At 39.3% G+C, this 7,372-nt stretch overlaps 1 pseudogene; it reads left to right on the top strand.

Annotated features, from left to right (window-relative positions):
* The first annotated feature begins 5,622 nt into the window (after positions 1 to 5,622).
* On the top strand, positions 5,623 to 7,053 carry LOC103196923 (annotated as a pseudogene).
* The last annotated feature ends 319 nt before the right edge of the window (positions 7,054 to 7,372 follow it).

Genomic DNA, 7,372 nt, shown 5'->3' with positions numbered 1-7,372 from the left:
CAAAAGCTATCATTTAATTCCTTTTAAAATTTAAATGCTAGAGATTTTAGATACAATAACAATTCTTTTAAAGAATTATTTTATTTTAGTAAAAATATGTATAACAAAACATTTGCCAACTCAACATTTTTTTTTTGCATGTATAATTCAGTGACATTTGTTATATTCATCATGTTGTACAACCATCACTACTATCCACAGTCTTTTTTCAAATAGTGAAGCTGACTGTATGAAACCTGTATCCATTTATAGAATTACTGGGTTATTTATTTGTTAATGGTGATCTCTGCTAATCTTTGCAAGCAAAACTTAGTTTCTCCATAGCTGAAAATGTAAACTGCTTACACTATGCTACATTTCATAATTTATTCTCTCTTCTTTTGAAGTTTTTTTATTAGCTGTGCCCTGTACCATAGGATCACCATTGAACCCCACGTTAATGGGTATATAGTGGTGCCAGCTTGTCTTACTTTTGCAAAATATGTGCCAACTGTTTCACAATGAACCTTTACTTTCCTTTTTATGACTGGTTGTAAAAATTGTGCTTACAGCAGTGAATGGACAAGGCATATCATGGCCACAATCTTCAAAGTCTCAACCAAAGCTAGTTCTTTACTCTCTAGCGATAGTTTATGACATTTTCACATTTTGATATCCATCCTTGACTCTCTCCTTTCTTCTCTCGTCTTGGCTTATTTTTTGTTCCAATAAAAGATGGGAAAAAAGCAACAAGAAAAAAAGTCAGCCTATATCAGTCAATTTTACCCTTTGGAGTCACCTCTGGGATCACATTTGATGAGGGGGAATATTGATTTTCTCATAAAAACAGTTATCTTTAATGTAATTTAAATACAGTTCTCTTCTTATCCATTATTACTAGGGATGATTGAGAATTGGCCATCTTTAATCAGATGTCACAGTAGTCTAAAATTAGAATCAATGAGGTGAAGACCTAATAGTTTTTATAAGTAATTATCCTGTGGGTGGGAAACGCTGATTTGTTTTACAGCTTACAACTTTACTAAGAAAGTTGTAAATTACCATCTTGTGGTAGGATTTAGAATCAGATAACCCCACAGAATATGTATGTACTTTTTCATGAGTGTAAAGAAAAATAAAATAAGAACTTTATAAAGAAAAGAGAGATATTTAGAAAGAAAAGCCAAGAAAAGAAAACCCAAATAATACTGAAAAATTATCAAGTGATGAGAAAGTATTGTGAACTTGCTTCAATTTGAATAAAGAGACAAAATATAAGGGAATAGAAATTAAAAACAATAACATTTTAGGGGGAAAATGATTTTAATGTCTTTAGAGAATCAAGATAAATTCAAATCTCCAGTTATTCTCAACAGAACTAATAGAAAAAAACTCCCAAGAATTTTTTTCACATTGGTTCTTCTGTAAGGAAATTGGTTGGAAAACAAGATCTTTGACTTTCAGATTTAGAGTACCAGCTTCTTTGTCATTTCTTATAATGTAGAGCAGTTCTTTTGCACCACACATTTCAAATTATAGCTCTAGATGAGCATATGAACCAAACTGATTTGTCTCAAACTTCCCAAGAGTTACGAGCCTCAAAAGATCCTAAATAGGGATTCACAATTTCCTTGTAAGAAAGGCATGTAAGCAACTACAGGATGATCCAGAAATGACATATGACTATAGAGCAAATGGAGAACCAGCTCAACCAGTGTATTCTTGGCTATAATGTCCACTCTACCTCCTTTTATACTCTTGAGCACAATATTTGCAGTGAGAACATTCTTTATATCTAGTCTCAGAGGTTGGCTAATATGGAGGTGAAATGCAAATGGCTATATTTACACATCTGTTTAAAACCAATCAAGCAGCAAAGGGGAAAATGTATGTTCTTTTGTCTGAGAATACAAATGCTACTGCTTCACACTTGGGAGTCAGCCAAATGTCTTGCAACCAGTGGAAGAAAGTCCCAGGGTTGGGCACTTGGGCCTCCAGCCCAACCACCACAAAGATAATCATTGCATGGTTATGTACTTGACACCAGGAAGCCACTATTGACTGATTCTGAACTTGTCTAGGCTATAACCAATGGCTCTTGGAGAAGGAAAGTATAGGTGAAAGAAGATTACCAATATTAGCGGCCTCAGGGGGAAGCAAGCCAAAGAGTCTGATTTTTGAATCCAAGAAATGCTGAGAAATAGCTTCCTATATCACAAAGGAAAAGGGCCTCACTATCCAAGGTTGCAAATAAAAGGCCCATATATTGATATACATTCTCCTGTGAACACTGTTGTTCTTGTCAAAATAATGCTTCAGGGTGGTCCCACCAGCTGGGTGGAGTTGGCCTCAGACCTATTTGGCCTCAGACATCCTTAGTTTATGTTATAGGATACTAGCATTTCTTCAGTGGAGAGACCCTGTGCTGGACCCAGGGAGAATAGGAAGGCAATGGCTTGTTTCTTTCTGGGAGCTCTGCCAAATACTCTGGTAACATGGGTAGAGTTCAAGTTGGACCATTATTTTCTGTGAGTAGATCATATGATAGCACTATGGATAAGTCATAATCTCTTCCTGCCTGTCTTGTTCACCACAGAATTCTAAGTGCTCAGCACAATGTTGACATGTAGTCATGCTCTGTAAATGTTTGCTGAATGATTAAATGAATGAAAAAAAAAATGGCTAAAATGAGATCATAGTGGTTAAATCCTATTTTGAAATTATAGAGTGCGTTTAATCTTCTTTCACCTATACTTTCCTTCTCCAAGAGCCATTGGTTATAGCCTAGACAAGTTCAATTTTTTTCAATTTTGACTTTTTTTCCTGTTTCTATTTATTTTTAAAAATCAATTTGAAGTTTATTTAATATGCTATTTGCAAATTGAGCAACACTTCTAACTAGCCAAAGTCTTCAAAAGATGAAAGAACTTCCAAAAATTCCTTTTCCCCATTTTATTGACATTGTCATGGAAGTGAGACCAGAATAGTATTTTCATAATAACCTGTAAGCCCAACCCATTGATGTTGAGTTGATTCAGACTCATAGTAACCCTATAGGACAGAGTAGACCTGCTTGATAGGGTTTCCAAGGCTGTAATCTTTCTGGAAGAAGACTGTCACATCTTTCTTCTGTGGGGTAGCTGGAGGATTTGAACTGCCATCATTTTGGTTAGCATCCAAGTACTTAACTGTAGGACCTTAATCAGGGCTCCTTTCATAATAACTATATACTTTAAAACACAGCTTCCAGTTCAAATCTGGAGTTCTTGTTTCTTGAAACTGACTGCCTGACTACACATAAATTATTCTTCAAAATAGTCCAATACCTAAGGCAAGGTGGTCTTTACTAATTAGCAAGACTTTTGAGAGCCCAGTCTGCTTAAGGCTCAAAGTTCAAAAGATCACCTCAGATCAATGGCCTGGTTAGGTCACCCCAAATCCATGTACCTCAGAAATCTGGATTCCAGGAGAATTAAGACTTTGTTTCTCAGCCCTAATTATTTAAATCTTTGTTCTCCTCTATAAAGAGTATTCAGGATAGAACTCCGTGGATGCTATTAAGGTCTTTCAGGGGCCTGGCTTCTTGAATGACACACATCATGTCACCACTGCGCTCCTGGGTTCTCCTATATGTTTTTCACTAAAATATTGACACTTGGTACTAAAATTATTGATGTGGAACAAGAGGTATCATAGCTGCTGTCAGATGGATCTTGGCTCAAGGCAAAGAATACCAGAAAGATGTTTATTTGTGTTTTATTGACTATGCAAAGGCATTTGATTGTGTGGATCATAACAAATTGTGGATAACATTGAGAAAAATGGGAATTTCAGAACACTTAATTGTGCTAATGAGGAACCTGTCCATTAACAAGGGAACACTGCATGGTTTAAATTCAAGAAGGGAGTGTGTCAGGGTTGTATCCTTTCCCCATACTTATTCAATCTATATGCTGAGCAAATAATCCAAGAAGCTGGGCTATATGAAGAAAAACGTGGCATCAATATTGGAGGAAGTCTCATTAACAACCTAAGATATGCTGACAACACAACTTTGCTTGCTGAAAGTGAGGATGACTTGAGGCACTTACTGATGAAAATTGAAGAATATAGTTTGCAGTATGGGTTACATCTCAATATAAAGACAACAAAAATCCTCACAACTGGACCTATATGCAGCATCATGATAAATGGAGAAAAGATTGAAGTTGTCAAGGAATTCACATTGCTTGGTTCTACAATCAACGCCAATGGAAGCAGCAGTCAGGACATTAGACGACGTATAGCATTGGGCAGGTCAGCTGCAAAGAACCTCTTTTAAGTGCGGAGAAGCAAAGGTGTCTTCTTGAGGACTAAAGTGTGCCTGACACAACAAGCCATGATATTTTCAATCACCTCATATGCATGTGACAGCTGGACAATGAACAAGGAAGACCGAAGAAGAGTTAATGCTTTTGAGTTGTGGTGCTGGTGAAGAATACCGAAAGTACCATGGACTGCTAAAAGAACTAACAGATCTGTCCTGGAGGAAGTGCAGCTGGAATGCTCCTTGGAAGCAAGAATGGCCAGACTTCATCTCACCTACTTTGGTCATGTTGTCAGAAGGGACCATTCCTTGGAGAAGGATGTCATGCTTGGTAAAATGGAGGGTCGACGAGGGAGGAGAAGGCCCTCAATGAGATGGATTGACACAGTGGCTGCAATGATGGGCTCAAGTATAGTAAGGATCATGGAGCTGGCGCAGGACCAGGTGGTGTTTTGTTCTGCTGTGCATAGGGTCGCTATGAGTTGGACACAACTCGATGGCACCTAACAACAACAACTAAAATTATTTGTTTTTATATTATTTTCTACTGAACTAGTAGCAAGTCAATACTAAGAGAAACTTTGGAAATGTGTTTTAAAAGTAAACAATTCTATTTCTTTTTTCTTTTTTTAAAAATGTGTATACCTTCCTAGTGTTATTGTTCACTTTGTATACCTGTCTATTGTTTAACTGAAAATTGAGCCATGAGGGTGAATTCAGTTCTAGGACTGAAGGGTGACTAAGGACCATAGTTTCCAGGGTTCCACCAGTCTCTCCAGCCAGTAAGCCTGGTCTTTTTTTTTTGTTGTTGTTGTTACGATTTTCAGTTTTGTTTAACATTTTCCTCCAACTCTGTCTAGGACTTTATAATGTAACCCCTATCAGAGCAGTGCATAGTGGTAGGAAGGTACCATCTAGTTCTGATCTCAGGGTCATTGAGGCTGGGGTTTGCATGGCCCATTAGTCCTTTGGACTAATTGTTTCTGTGTATCTTTTATTTTATTTACTCTTTTTTGCTCTGGACAAGGAGAGACCAATAGCTACATCTTAGATGGCTGCTCACAAGCTTTAAGGCCCCACTTGCTACTCAGCAAAGTAGGATGTACAACATTTTCTTTGTGGACTGTGTTGTGCCAATTGACCTTGATATCCCCTGAGACTATGGTTCTGAGTCCCCAGGGCCAGATACTCATTTTCTCAAGGAGCATAATGAGGCCCTAGGGTCCAGGCCTGTGTGCTGCACTCAACTTTCTATTCATGTCTTGAGCACTCCTTGGCTGCCATTGTTGTCCTTTGTTGCCACTTTCTAAGTCCCAACCTCTAACCTCTGTGTCAAGATGTCTCTTTATAACAAGCTTACTCTGGACAAGGTGGATGTGAAAGGGAAGTGGATAGTCATAAGAGTGGACTTTAATGTTCCTATGAAGAACAATCAGATAACAAACAACCAGAGGGTAAAAGTTGACATCCCAACCATCAAATTTTGCTTGGACAATGGAGCCATGCCTATTGTTCTTATGAGGCACCTGGGCTGGCCTGATGGTATACCCATGCCTGAAAAATACACCTTTTAGCTAGTTGCTATAGAACCCAGATTTTTGCCAGGGAAGGATATTCTCTGTCCTTGAGGACTGTGTGGACCTAGAAGTAGAGAAAGCCTGTGCTGATCCAGGTGCTGGTTCTGTCATCCTGCTGAAGAACATCTGTTTTCATGTGAAAAATGAAGGGAAGGGAAAAGATGCTTCTGAGAATAAGATTAAAGTTATGCTAGCCCAAATAGAAGCCTTCTAAGTTTCACTTTCCAAGCTAGGGGATGTCTATGTCAATGATGTTTTGGGCACTGCTCACAGAGCACACAGTTCACAGAGTGAATCTGCCACAGAAAGCTGGTGGTTTCTTGATGAAGAAAGAGCTGAATTACTTTGCCAAGGCCTTGAAGAATCCAGAGTGACTCTTGCTAGCCATCCTGGGTGGAAACTAAAGTTGTAGACAAGATCTAACTGATCAGTAATATGCTGGACAAAATCAAATAGTTGGCTATGGGAGGTGGAATAGCTTTTACCTTCCTTAAAGCTCTGGTGGCATAGTGCCTAAGACATTTGACTGCTAATCAGAAGGCTAGCGGTTCAAATCCACCAGCCACTCCTCAGAAGGAAAATTGGGTAATCCACTTCTGTAGTGATACTGCCTTGGAAACCCATGGAGGGGTCTCTATGAGTCAGATTGGACTCGATGGCAGTGAGTTTGGTTTGTTTTGGGAAAGTGCTCAATACCATAGATATTGACACTTTTTCATTTGATGAAGAAGAAGCCAAGATTGTCAAAGACTTAATGTCCAATGCTGAGAAGAATGGTGTGAAGATCACTTTGCTTGTTGACTTTGTCATCACTGACAAGTTTGATGAGAATGCCAAGAATGGCCAAGCCACTATGGCCTCTGGCATACCTGCTGGCTGGGTGGGCTTGGATTGTGGTCCGGAGAGCAGCAAGAAGTATGCTGAGGCTGTCACTTGGGCTGAGCAGATTGCATGGAATGGACCTGTGGGGGTATTTAAATGGAAAGCTTTTGCCCTGGAATCAAAGGCCTCATGGATGAGGTGTTAAAAGCCACTTCCAAGCGCTGCATCACAGGTGGAGACACTGCCACTTGCTATGCCAAATGGAACATGGAGGATAAAATCAGCCATGTGAGCCCTGGGGGTGGTGCTAGTCTGGAGCTCCTGGAAAGTAAAGTCCTTCCTGGAGTTGATGCTCTCAGCAGTGTTTAGTATTTTGCTGCCCTCTGGTTCCTGTGCACCATCTTAAGTCAACTTAGCACTTCCATTCATGGTAGCTGAAATCTTCTCCTACATCAAGATTCAGATAGTGGCCAAAAGATGAAGCACCAGAAACCCTTAAACAGGTTTGCACCATCTCAGCTCATCTTTATTGCACCCTGGATTTTCCAACATTCTTCAAGATTCCATTAGAATTTCTTGGTGGCTAACTGGTAGCATAGTGGCTAAAGCACTTGACTGCTAACCAGAAGGCTGGCGGTTCAAACCCACCAGCCACTCCTCGGAAGGAAGGTTGGGCAATCCTACTTCC

Source organism: Orycteropus afer, unplaced genomic scaffold (genome assembly GCF_000298275.1).
Source record: "Orycteropus afer afer isolate SDZICR_OR568_19922 unplaced genomic scaffold, OryAfe1.0 scaffold00071, whole genome shotgun sequence".
NCBI lineage: Eukaryota > Metazoa > Chordata > Mammalia > Tubulidentata > Orycteropodidae > Orycteropus > Orycteropus afer.
The sequence above is the reverse complement of the archived record's forward strand: the minus strand, read 5'-3'. Positions and strand labels throughout refer to the sequence as shown.